Below are 12,412 nucleotides of genomic sequence, written 5' to 3' on the forward strand. Positions count from 1 at the left end.
ACATTACAAAAACATGCAGTTGCATAAAGATTAAAGGCTGCTATTTGTTGAAATGGAAATAATAGAGAGAGAAAGAGAGAAAGAGAGAGAGAGAAAGAGTGAGAGTGTGTGTTATTTCGCAATATGTGCTGATGAAGACCAAAATCCATTCCAATTTCCAACTCTTCCATGACAAGTTTTTTACGTCTGGTTTTTTATTTATAATACATAAAAATTGTAATCTAGCTGTAAAGCTAGTTTAAAATTAAATCTGTGTTTTACAAGCCAGATCGTTACCACATAAGGGTCATAATAATCAATCAACAAGTACCTACAACATTATCTCGTTTGGTATCCTCGTTTTCTATTCTTAAGCACGTTAATACCCAATAATAGTATAATAAGAAATAACCCAGTACTATTAAATGGCTAAAAGAGCTTATATTAACAGGAAATATTAGCGAGTCCTTTCGTTTTTGAAAGGCGAATCTCTCTACAGCCTGAGCGCCGATCTGAGTCTTAATACACTCAAGACTGAAACTTCAATGGCAATATAATACCAATTCAACATCGAGAACAGATAGTTGCGCACGCACTTATGTAGCGCGTGCTCTAGAGAGGACGACTAAACGTAACAAATACATTTTTTATATAATCGTGGTCCATTTAAAGGACATTAAAAACAAGGGCCCTGCGACGCAGGCGCGAAGTGGTTCCCTGCTCCATAAATCTGCGTGGATCGGCGCCCACGCCGCGCATCTCAGGAGCTGCTGATAATAACGCACGCCTATTATATCCATTCATATTAAATATTGCAATAATACTGGTTTTGATACTGTTGAGTTAGAATGGTGCACAATTTTACGGTACTTACTGGTTAAACTGACAAAAAATACTTCCAATTTGTGATTCAGAATTTCGTGATTGGTTGAGTCATTTATTAGTTTTTTGCTAAAAACTTGCCTTTTTATTATAAGGAGGTACCTAAGTAAGTGCCGCAAATGTACGCCAGTTTGGTTGTATAGGCTTTTTCGTAACGTATACGTCGTACGGAAACGGAAACCTCCAATATGCGTGTCTTGACACGCACTCGGCCGCTTTTATAGTTACCTAATGGTACTACTACCTGTAAAATATTTACATATTTTGATTTCCGTCAGACATACTTTTATCTAAGACTTCTTCAAAACTTATTCTGTTAAGATGCAGTGCGCTCAGCCAGTACAGTTTTTTTTAAACTCGTACCTCTTTTTTACATCATAACATACAGAACACGACCAAAATAATAAAAAGTATTTCTTAAATTGATTCGGTAATTGAGTCCTTTTTTTTTCTCATAACTTTACCCAGGCTGATCTGAAATAACCATTCAAAGTAAGTGAAACCAAATACAACTAAGAGTGAAACTTCTGTTCCACCTATAATTGTGGGCCCAATAAAGATCACCCGACCCGAAATCAAAATAATAGTTCCAATTTTATTTTTCAAAGGGTAAAATCGAAAGTTTGCGGTGACCTGACAGCCAAGGAACATTAAAAAGTAAAATGTAGTACAACATTCATCACAATAATTATGATACGAATCCTGCTATTAGAAATCAGGAACGCACCTGTTACACGCATGAGCCTGGATTTTTTGTCGGACCTTTCTCGAATTTACATATATCCCATGTCTTTGTTGAAGCTAACGAGGGCTATTATTTCACCAAAATGTGAAGTTACTTAACCGCATGTGATTGACAACTGCAACCCAGAATATAATAAAGGATTACCTTTATGAAATAAGTTTTTTCCCGAGTAAAACTGTTCGCATAATTATTTTCACCTTGTTAGCGATTGTTAACAATTTAACGTCTAATTTATTCGTTATTGCCTTTCGTGCATCTTACCCAAGACCACAGTAATTTTAGAAATTAGCGCCGTGCCACTTTGTTAAGAACTTACCACCTTTCCGCTTATAATAGGGAATATTACGCGAAACTGCGTACGTGCGCCACTACCACAGTCCATCACAATCCGAGGGTCTACCGCAAACGAGAGAGTCGAAATTTTGTTCTCTAACCTCTCTATCACTCTTGCATATTCGAGCGATAAAGAGGCAGATAGCTGACTTTCGATTTCCACGTATTCCGGTAGGAGGCCCTTTGTAAACAAACCTCCTGGATGTATCAATGTCATATTTTATTGTCTGTGAAAACTTGTATAAGTAACTCTATGGTTTACGAATGTTTACGATGTCCTAGTGCTGCACTCTAGCGGCAGAATTATTACGGCAGATTGCAGTAATAATTGGTGATACAATATTCCCTAAAACTACATTCAGACCGGTTTTGGAGGGATAAGAAATTACAAGAAATTCAGATTCTAGCCTAATTAGCTCTGTATGATTGAATCCATTTATACCAAAAGCTAAATTGCTAAAAAAACCGCTTTTTTCCAAATTAATAAAGTTAAAGGAAAGGCTTTGATAAACCTCATCCCTTAAAGACAGGCCATGATAATGATGACTCACCTATCGCAACAGCGTCTCGTTGTTTATTAAGGTAATGAAATAGATTTATAACTTCTAAACCGATTTTATGTCAAAGTGCAGTTCAATGCCACTCAACAAAGTGAGGAAGACAATGTAGGTAATTTTATGCTTAAATGAACCTCGCCTAAAGTATTTAGAGCCCGTTCACTAAATTTTCAATGGCAATTTTGGTGGCGTGGCGTGGTCTCACACTTTTGTTCCTGGCGTGAATTGCAGTTATGCTTTATATAACAACAGAAGCGTAACAACAGCTTTCCAATGATGTGCTCGTTTGAATGAAAAAGAAACTGTTTCAAATACGTCTTGTAATAACCTCTTAATCCTTAACTTTCAAAAGAGTAACTAATAAATGAAGATGCATTGAGGATATTTTATTAAAGTAAGTACCTATATCTTTACATATATAAAACAAAGTAAAGTGTAAAGTTAAATTTATTATAATCATTATTTGAGTAATACCAAATATAATAGAGGCTAATTATCATGGTAAATTTTGTAGTCACAATTTTACTGCCACCGGATTAAAACCAAAAATGAAAAATGCATAAAAATATCAAAGATTCTTCTTCATTCTTTGATTTTTTTATATATTTTCATATCTGATGTGTTAAAATTGTTAATTATCAAAGGGTGGCGCCATCTACACACAATTATTTCTTGATTTTCCGATTCACGTTTATTTCTTAGACTACCTTATCTTATACAGAATTATATACATATATGTATGTCTTTGGTAGTACATACTTAATAGAATAACTATGTTTTGATTATGCAAATTCAATGCAAATCATTAGCGACGGCCAGTAACAATTAAAGAAGGTATTTTAATTTTATAGGTGCCTTAATTTTGGTGATCGCAATTAAAATATTGAGAATATAAAGTAGTCATTAAAGCTATTTGTCGCCACCGCGTAAGTACCCTGTTGCTAATTGTGCAAGAGAATTAAATAAAGTGATTTGGAGCGTTATCGACTCATTAGCATGTGCCGAAACGGCTGTGGATGCATCTCTAAGGAATGGACAAAAATCTGTAGAGATATCAAATCTTATAACATTTTTAATTTTTTACTCGACAAACAGGAAGGAAGGGTAACGACGTTTGTTGTCACCTACGTCACAGGGCGGACACGCCATACATAAAAAAAGATTTGCGTTTATATGTGTGCGCGGCACGTCTGTACACGCGTCATTGTGTATGTGTGGGTATGTCGCTTTACTGAGAGGACGTCAGAAGTCCGCCAGATTCATGTCGCGGCCAGTCGCGGGGCGAGGTAATGCGAGTCGGGGCGGGGCGGTGCGTGGCCGTTCTGTATGATAATACTATGGGCCCGATTCGGATCTTGTAATAGACATCTATTAGATATCTTTTAGACATCGCCAAGATACGACAAGATACGATAACGATATGTTTAAGATCTAACCTATCAAATTTAACATTTCCGCGATTCTGACGATACTCTTGAACGATTTCCACAAGATATTACTTAGAGATAGATCTCTATATACATATCTAACATTCACATCTAATAGATATCTAACACGATCTATCGTAAAAGTGACATTGGTTGCCCGAATTGCGCTGCAAATGAGAACTAGTTGAAATCTAAACTATAACGTATCTAGAATGGATCTAGTACGTGTCGTCTCTTGTAAATATCTTGAAGTTCGAATACGGCAGTATATTACTTATTCTGTGCCTACGTGTTTATTTCTGTTATGGTTCGACTAACTCGAATAATTGCATACTGGAAACTAATAAATTAAAATGAATATAATATAAGTAATGTACCTGCAGTGTTAAAATATTTGCCTTATTTTACATCTCTAGTGGTTTGGCGTGAGGGTGCGGCGTGTGGGGTATGATTATGTACTACTTTTAATTGTATGAGAGAAATAGGTATATATTTTTTTAATTTAAATATGCGATTAATGCAACCTAATATATTTTGTCTTATACCTTTAAACGAGCAATTCGTGTATATTTATTTATTTATAATATGTATATACAGGAGGCTTCCTGTAACAGGAGCAATAAATTAAACTGTAGGCTGTACTCCTCAAACTGACCAACATTTGTTCAGCAACTTTTAAAAATTATGAATCCTTTAGACTTCCCCTTTTTCATACAAAATAAATATTGCCTTCATCAGTGTATTTGACGTTGCTTGTCACGCTTTAAACATAACAAAATTTGCAATACATTGCGTCTTAGAATAAACTTTAAAGTGTAATAAATCAAAACCTGAGTTATTTTCAAAAGTTTCTGAACAAATGTTGCTCAGTTTGATTTATTGCTCCTGTTACAGGAAGCACTTTGTATATTTCGAGGATCTCGGAATCGGCTCTAACAATTTCGATAAAAAGTTGATCTAGGTACTTAGGTCTTATCTTCGGGAAAACGCGGATTTTTGAGTTTTTAATGTTTTCCGAGCAAAGCTCGGTACCCCAGATATTATTTCATTAAACGCATTAAACTATAACTTTTTGATGCAAATACATCTCTGCTCATTTATTGACTGTTTTGTTCTGAATCATTTGTCTAAAATGAATTAACTTTTAATTGAGATGTGTCAAGTAATTTGAATGTTAATTAGTTAGAGACAATTTTATTGCAGAAACTTCTTTGATGATTCGCGGTACGAGATAAAAAAACCTATAACTGATTCTTAACGATACTACTGTGAAACTGCCGCTCGTAAACACAAAATCGTAAAAAATCAAAAAAAAATCGTATAGAGTCACCTTTAACTATATTGTCGAATATTGAATTAACCACATAACCAGTCACTAACCCGGGGTTAACCAGTTAAACCTAGGGTTATCGCGGTTACCAGTACAATTTTGACTTGTTTCCTCATGTTGGCTTGTGGAATTAGCTTTTAAGATGATTTTGAATGGCAAACATTTAACAGCATTCATTTGGATTTGACTGTAATATTTTACAGTTATTATTATTTTCGCGTGACGAAAAATTTTGTGTTCCACGCGGTAGCAAAGTTTGTTTAATTAACCCTCGTACCTAGAAACCCTTGCAATGCTCAAGATTATATTTTTCGAACTCTCTACGCTCGAAGTTCAGTTTTAAAATTCCAAACTACACACAGCTTTTTAAAGCAAAAATAAAATTCCAAACCATTTGGGTATTAAAATTAAGGTGATACCTTAATTTTAATACCTAAATGGTTTGGTTGGATTAAGATCTAATGATATTAGCGTATTTTGGCACTCACTATATTGCTAATGAATTTACTACCTAATTGGTGCGAATTCCTAACAAAATGCTAATTAATTTATGCTATGTATTTGTATGAATTGAATAACATACACATAAAATGGGGCATTATCTATGAAAAGGGACCTTAGTGTCGATGGCGCTTACGCCGCACAGCGTCGCACGGTATTGTATTTAAGTATGTAAGCGCCATCGACAATAAGGTTCCTTTTGATAGATAACGTCACATTAATTATTAATCTATAGTCTGTTTTAATCTCAGAGTTAAAGCCAAACGCATAATTAGCTAATCTAGAAAGTAATTAAAATGATAAAATCAATATTTGATAATTAACAAGAAGTTTTAACATTTCCGCATATTCTAGCTTGTATCTTGTAATTTATGAATAGAAAGGAAATGGCAGTGTTACCAAACATCTTTTAAACTTGAGTATTTTGTAATTATAACCCTTGGTAGACATCGTAAATGTCAGCGAGGCGCCTCTATTAAAACTGGCGTTATAGTCACACTGATGCGGATCCGTACACCGCTCCGGTGTGTGAGCGGGACAGGGTTATGCACGTATATAGCGATTCCTCGCTTGCACACCGGAGCGAAAAGTGGATCCACGTCTTATTGAATAGCTATGCGATAAATTCAAAGATAATTCAATTTAAAAAATAATTTCTTGATCGTATAATAGATTCTTTATAAGTTTTTCTACTCCAGCACTTAAATGTGTCAATTAAATGACTGACAGTGATATCTAAAGCAATGTCATTTGAATGATTTGTCTATAGGCTCATAAGATGACTGCTAGCAGTCATCTTATGAGTATAATACAACTGCTTTATTTTTTTTAAAGATACAAGTTCCGATCATCTTGATTGAAAGAGGTATGTTTTCATTTACAATAATAACTCTTTTTTTTTTTAAATAATAACTCAATTTTTTTTAAATAATAACTCTTTTTTTTTAATAATAACTCTTTTTTTTTTTTTTTTGCTGCAGCTGTCATAGAAAAAGTAATGTATGCAACAGCTCATAATTGGTTCTTAAAATTCTCGGGTCTTTTTTTACAAAACTCGACTACGTCTCGTTTTGTAACTTCGACCCTTGAATTTTAAGAACCCTTATTATATCACTGTTGCATAAACTACTATTATATTACGAGTACCTATATCAAAAGTATCAAAACACTAACACATTTTTAAAGCCTCCTGCCATTATGATTGATAGATGTGATACTTACCTGAGAAATTGAATCATACAAAATTTGAGATCGACAGACAATCTGACAGATTTAGATTTAGATGTTAAAAATTGATAAAAGGTACCTACCTTAATCATTGTACAAGTCAATAACTTTATTATTATCACAGATAAATTAGATCCTACAAAACGTTACATTAGGTAAGTAATCCAGAAGCATTACCATAAATAAAAGAATAATATCTGGGTGACCGAGCTTCGCTCGGAAAATATGTAAAAACTCGAAAATGCGCGTTTTCCCGGAGATAAGACCTAGCTAGATCGATTTTTCGCCCCCAAAAACCCTCATATAGTAAATTTCATCGAAATCGTTAGAACCGTTTCCGAGATCCCCGAAATATATATATATATATATAAATAAATAAATATATAAATAAACAAGAATTGCTCGTTTAAAGGTATTAGATTAGATAGATAGATAGATTAGATATTTTTATCTAATCGATGTTCAGTTGTTTCTTATACAGAAACTCTGCAAAATGCAATCCTCCTGAGACCCAGAAGCATTTGTTTTGTTTTTGAATTTGGAACTCTTAATGACTGTATAAGAGTTCAAAATAGATTTTGGAATATGTACAAAAATATGTACCGGGGGACTCAGGAGGTTATTAAGAACGATAAATGCTTTCAATTCATTTAATTAATTATAATTAGGACTTTAAACATACACGGTGCATGATGGAATCCGGACAAAAACACAATAAAGTGTTTATGTTCTCTATAAACCCTTCTCGAGGCAGAACTCATATTTTACGAGGTTCACAGCCCAATTACACGTGAATGGTTCCTCGTGATCAGATTTTGGGGTTCAATAAAAACCTTTAGAAGATTTATACCTTTCTATGACATGAGCATGACTGCCCATATTCTGACAAGACTTGAAATTGAGTTCATTTGATATCTAACCACCACTTTTGATACACACCTACCACTTTTGATAGGGTCGACTTACACAGCGCTTAACTTGGCGTGACGGCAGCCATTACTGGTTGGTAATTAAAATTATTTACCCCAATAATTATTCGACAGATACCTAAAGGTATAATTTGAGATCTCTTAGGGAACTGGTGTAAAGCTAATGCTTTGGATCAAGTCGCGAGAATTTAATCGAAGTCTGCGCTTGTCAATCAATAAAGGCAGAGTGAGTTGGACCTATGTGAACTTGGCACCCGACCTTGACCAATTTTTTATTTATATTTTTTTTCTTATAGTATTTTGTTTGTAGTTGATTGTAGTTAAAAGGATTTTATTTGTAGTTGCCCCAAAAAAAAGTTATGGGGGTGAGAAAAATCCCAGCACCCCACTTTTGAAATCTTATGCTTTAATTGTTGATCCTGGCTTAGAATCGTTTGTAGTTGATTGTAGTTCTTTTATTTTTATTTGTAGTAGCCAATTATCTCCAAAAAATAAAAAAATAAAAAAAAGCCTTATGAGCCCGTTGATGTCTTTTCCCGATAAAGAGCTTTTTGGTGAAATTAAACACGAGAGCGCGTTTATGTCTTTTACAAGGAAAGGACAAACGGTCCGTTGTACCAAACCGTCAGTCACCCTTAAAGTATTCTCTTAAAGTTATAATATAATGGTAATTACACACCATCACTACTAAGTGACGTTGAACAGTCTGTCAAGTGTGAATGCTGCAACTGACCCTAAGTATGATAAAACTTGATAAATCCCACACTGTGTTGATTGATTATGGGTAAAATCGTTTATACTGTTTGTAGTTATTTGTAAATCTTTTAATTTCATTAGTTGTTGCCAAACTAAACGACTAAACTTTGTTTTAATTTCACTATGAGAGCTTTTTCAGGACAATTTAATAATATTTGAAAAACTTGGAAAATCGTAAACGTTTATGATGGATTCTGGTTCAGAATCGTTTGTAGTTATTTGTAGTTCTTTTCATTTCGTTTGTAGTTGCCAAACAACCCCACAAAAATCGATTCGATTTTACTACGAGAGGTTTTCTCATGACAATTCAATAATATTTGAAAAACTGAGAAAACCGTAAACGTTTATGATGGATTCAGGTTCAGAATCGTTTGTAGTTATTTGTAGTTCTTTTTATTTCATTTGTAGCTGCCAAACAACCCCACAAAATTCGATTCGATTTCACTATGAGAGCTTTTCCCATGACAATTCAATAATATTAGAAAATCATGGAAAATCGTAAACGTTAATGATGGATTCTGGTTCAGAATCGTTTGTAGTTATTTGTAGTTCTTTTCATTTCATTTGTAGCTGCCAAACAACCCCACAAAAATCGATTCGATTTTACCACGAGAGCTTTTCTCATGACAATTCAATAATATTTGAAAAACTTGGAAAATCGTTAACGTTTATGATGAATTCCGGTTCAGAATCGTTTGTAGTTATTTGTAGTTCATTTCATTTCATTTGTAGTTGCCAAACAAAACCACAAAATTCAATTCGATTTAACTATGAGAGCTTTTCTCATGACAATTCAATAATATGTGAAAAACTTGGAAAATCATAAACGTTTATGATGGATTCTGGTTCAGAATAGTGTGTAGTTATTTGTAGTTGTTTTCATTTCATTTGTAGTTGCCAAACAACCCCAAAAAAATTGATTCGATTTCACTACGATAGTTTTCTCATGACAATTCAATAATATGTGAAAATTTTGGAATATCGTAAATGTTTATGATGGATTCTGGTTCAGAATCGTTTGTAGTTATTTGTAGTTCCTTTCATTTCATTTGTAGTTGCCAAACAACCCCACAAAAATCGATTCGATTTTACTATGAGAGCTTTTCTCATGACAATTCAATAATATTTGAAAAACTTGGAAAATCGTTAACGTTTATGATGGATTCTGGTTCGGAATCGTTTGTAGTTATTTGTAGTTCTTTTCGTTTCATTTGTAGTTGTCAAACAACCCAAAAAAAATCGATTAGATTTCACTACGAGAGCTTTACTCGTGACAATTCAATAATATTTAAAAAACTTGGAAAATCGTTAACGTTTATGATGGATTCTGGTTCAGAATCGTTTGTAGTTATTTGTAGTTCTTTTCATTTCATTTATAGTTGCCAAACAACCCCACAAAAATCGATTCGATTTCACTATGAGAGCTTTTCTCATGACAATTTAATAATATGTGAAAAACTTGGAAAATCGTAAACGTTTATGATGGATTCTGGTTCAGAATCGTTTGTAGTTATTTGTAGTTCTTTTCATTTCATTTGTAGTTGCCTAACAACCCCACAAAAATTGATTCGATTTCACTACGATAGTTTTCTCATGACAATTCAATAATATGTGAAAAATTTGGAAAATCGTAAATGTTTATGATGGATTCTGGTTCAGAATCGTTTGTAGTTATTTGTAGTTCTTTTCGTTTCATTTGTAGTTGTCAAAAAACCCAAAAAAAACGATACGATTTCAATACGAGAGCTCTTTTTATGACAATTCAATAATATTTGAAAAACTTAGAAAATCGTTGACGATATGATGTATTCCGGTTCAGAATCGTTTGCAGTTATTTGTAGTTCTTTTCATTTCATTTGTAGTCGCCAAACAACCCCACAAAATTCGATTCGATTTCACTATGAGAGCTTTTCTCATGACAATTCAATAATATGTGAAAAACTTGGAAAATTGTAAACGTTTATGATGGATTCTGGTTCAGAATCGTTTGTAGTTATTTGTAGTTCTTTTCATTTCATTTGTAGTTGCCAAACAACCCCACAAAAATTGATTCGATTTCACTACGATAGTTTTCTTATGACAATTCGATAATATGTGAAAAATTTGGAAAATCGTAAATGTTTATGATGGATTCTGGTTCAGAATCGTTTGTAGTTATTTGTAGTTCTTTTCGTTTCAATTGTAGTTGCCAAACAACCCCACAAATTTGAATTGTATTCTAGTGCCAAAGCTTTCTTATGACAATTCAATAATATTAGAAAAACTTGGAAACTTCGTCACTTTTATGATTGATTCTGGTATAGAATCGTTTGTTAATGAATTTAGTATTTTCTTTTCCTTTATAAAAGCAAAATAACGGGAGAAAAAATAATTTCACTACGAGAGCGCGTTGATGTCTTTCACAAGGAATTGGCTAAGTTAGGAGAAAACTTGATCAATCCTACAATTTCCTCGTTGATTATTGTTCAGAATCGTTTGTAGTTATTTGTAGTTCTTTTCATTTCATTTGTAGTTGCCAAACTACCCCACAAAAATCGATTCGATTTTACTACGAGAGCTTTTCTCATGACACTTCAATAATATTTGAAAAACTTGGAAAATCGTAAACGGTTATGATGGATTCAGGTTCAGAATCGTTTGTAGTTATTTGTAGTTCTTTTCATTTCATTTGTAGTTACCAAAACACGCCACAAAATTCGTTTCGATTTCACTATGAGAGCTTTTCCCATGACAATTCAATAATATTTGAAAAACTTGGAAAATCGTAAACGTTTATGATGGATTCTGGTTCAGAATCGTTTGTAGTTATTTGTAGTTCTTTTCATTTCATTTGTACTTGCCAAACAACCCCACAAAAATCGATTCGATTTCACTACGATAGTTTTCTCATGACACTTCAATATTATGTGAAAAATTTGGAAAATCGTAAATGTTTATGATGGATTCTGGTTCAGAATCGTTTGTAGTTATTTGTAGTTCTTTTCGTTTCATTTGTAGTTGCCAAAAAACCCTACAAAAATCGATTCGATTGCACTACGAGAGCTTTTCTCATGACAATTCTATAATATGTGAAAATTTTGATAAATCGTAAATGTTTATGACGAATTCTGGTTCAGAATCGTTTGTAGTTATTTGTAGTTCTTTTCATTTCATTTGTAGTTGCCAAACAACCCCACAAAAATCGATTCGATTTCACTACGATAGTTTTCTCATGACAATTCTATAATACGTGAAAATTTTGATAAATCGTAAATGTTTATGATGGATTCTGGTTCAGAATCGATTGTAGTTATTTGCAGTTCTTTTCATTTCATTTGTAGTTGCCAAACAACCCCAAAAAAATCGATTCGATTTCACTACGAGAGCTTTTCTCATGACAATTCAATAATATTTGAAAAACTTAGAAAATCGTTGACGTTTATGATGTATTCCGGTTCAGAATCGTTTGTAGTTATTTGTAGTTCTTTTCATTTCATTTGTAGTCGCCAAACAACCCCACAAAATTCGATTCGATTTCACTATGAGAGTTTTCTCATGACAATTCAATAATATGTGAAAAACTTGGAAAATCGTAAACGTTTATGATGGATTCTGGTTCAGAATCGTTTGTAGTTATTTGTAGTTCTTTTCATTTCATTTGTAGTTGCCAAACAACCCCAAAAAAATCGATTCGATTTCACTACGAGAGCTTTTCTCATGACACTTCAATAATATTTGAAAAACTTGGAAAATCGTAAACGTTTATG

Source organism: Cydia amplana, chromosome 3 (assembly GCF_948474715.1).
Source record: "Cydia amplana chromosome 3, ilCydAmpl1.1, whole genome shotgun sequence".
NCBI lineage: Eukaryota > Metazoa > Arthropoda > Insecta > Lepidoptera > Tortricidae > Cydia > Cydia amplana.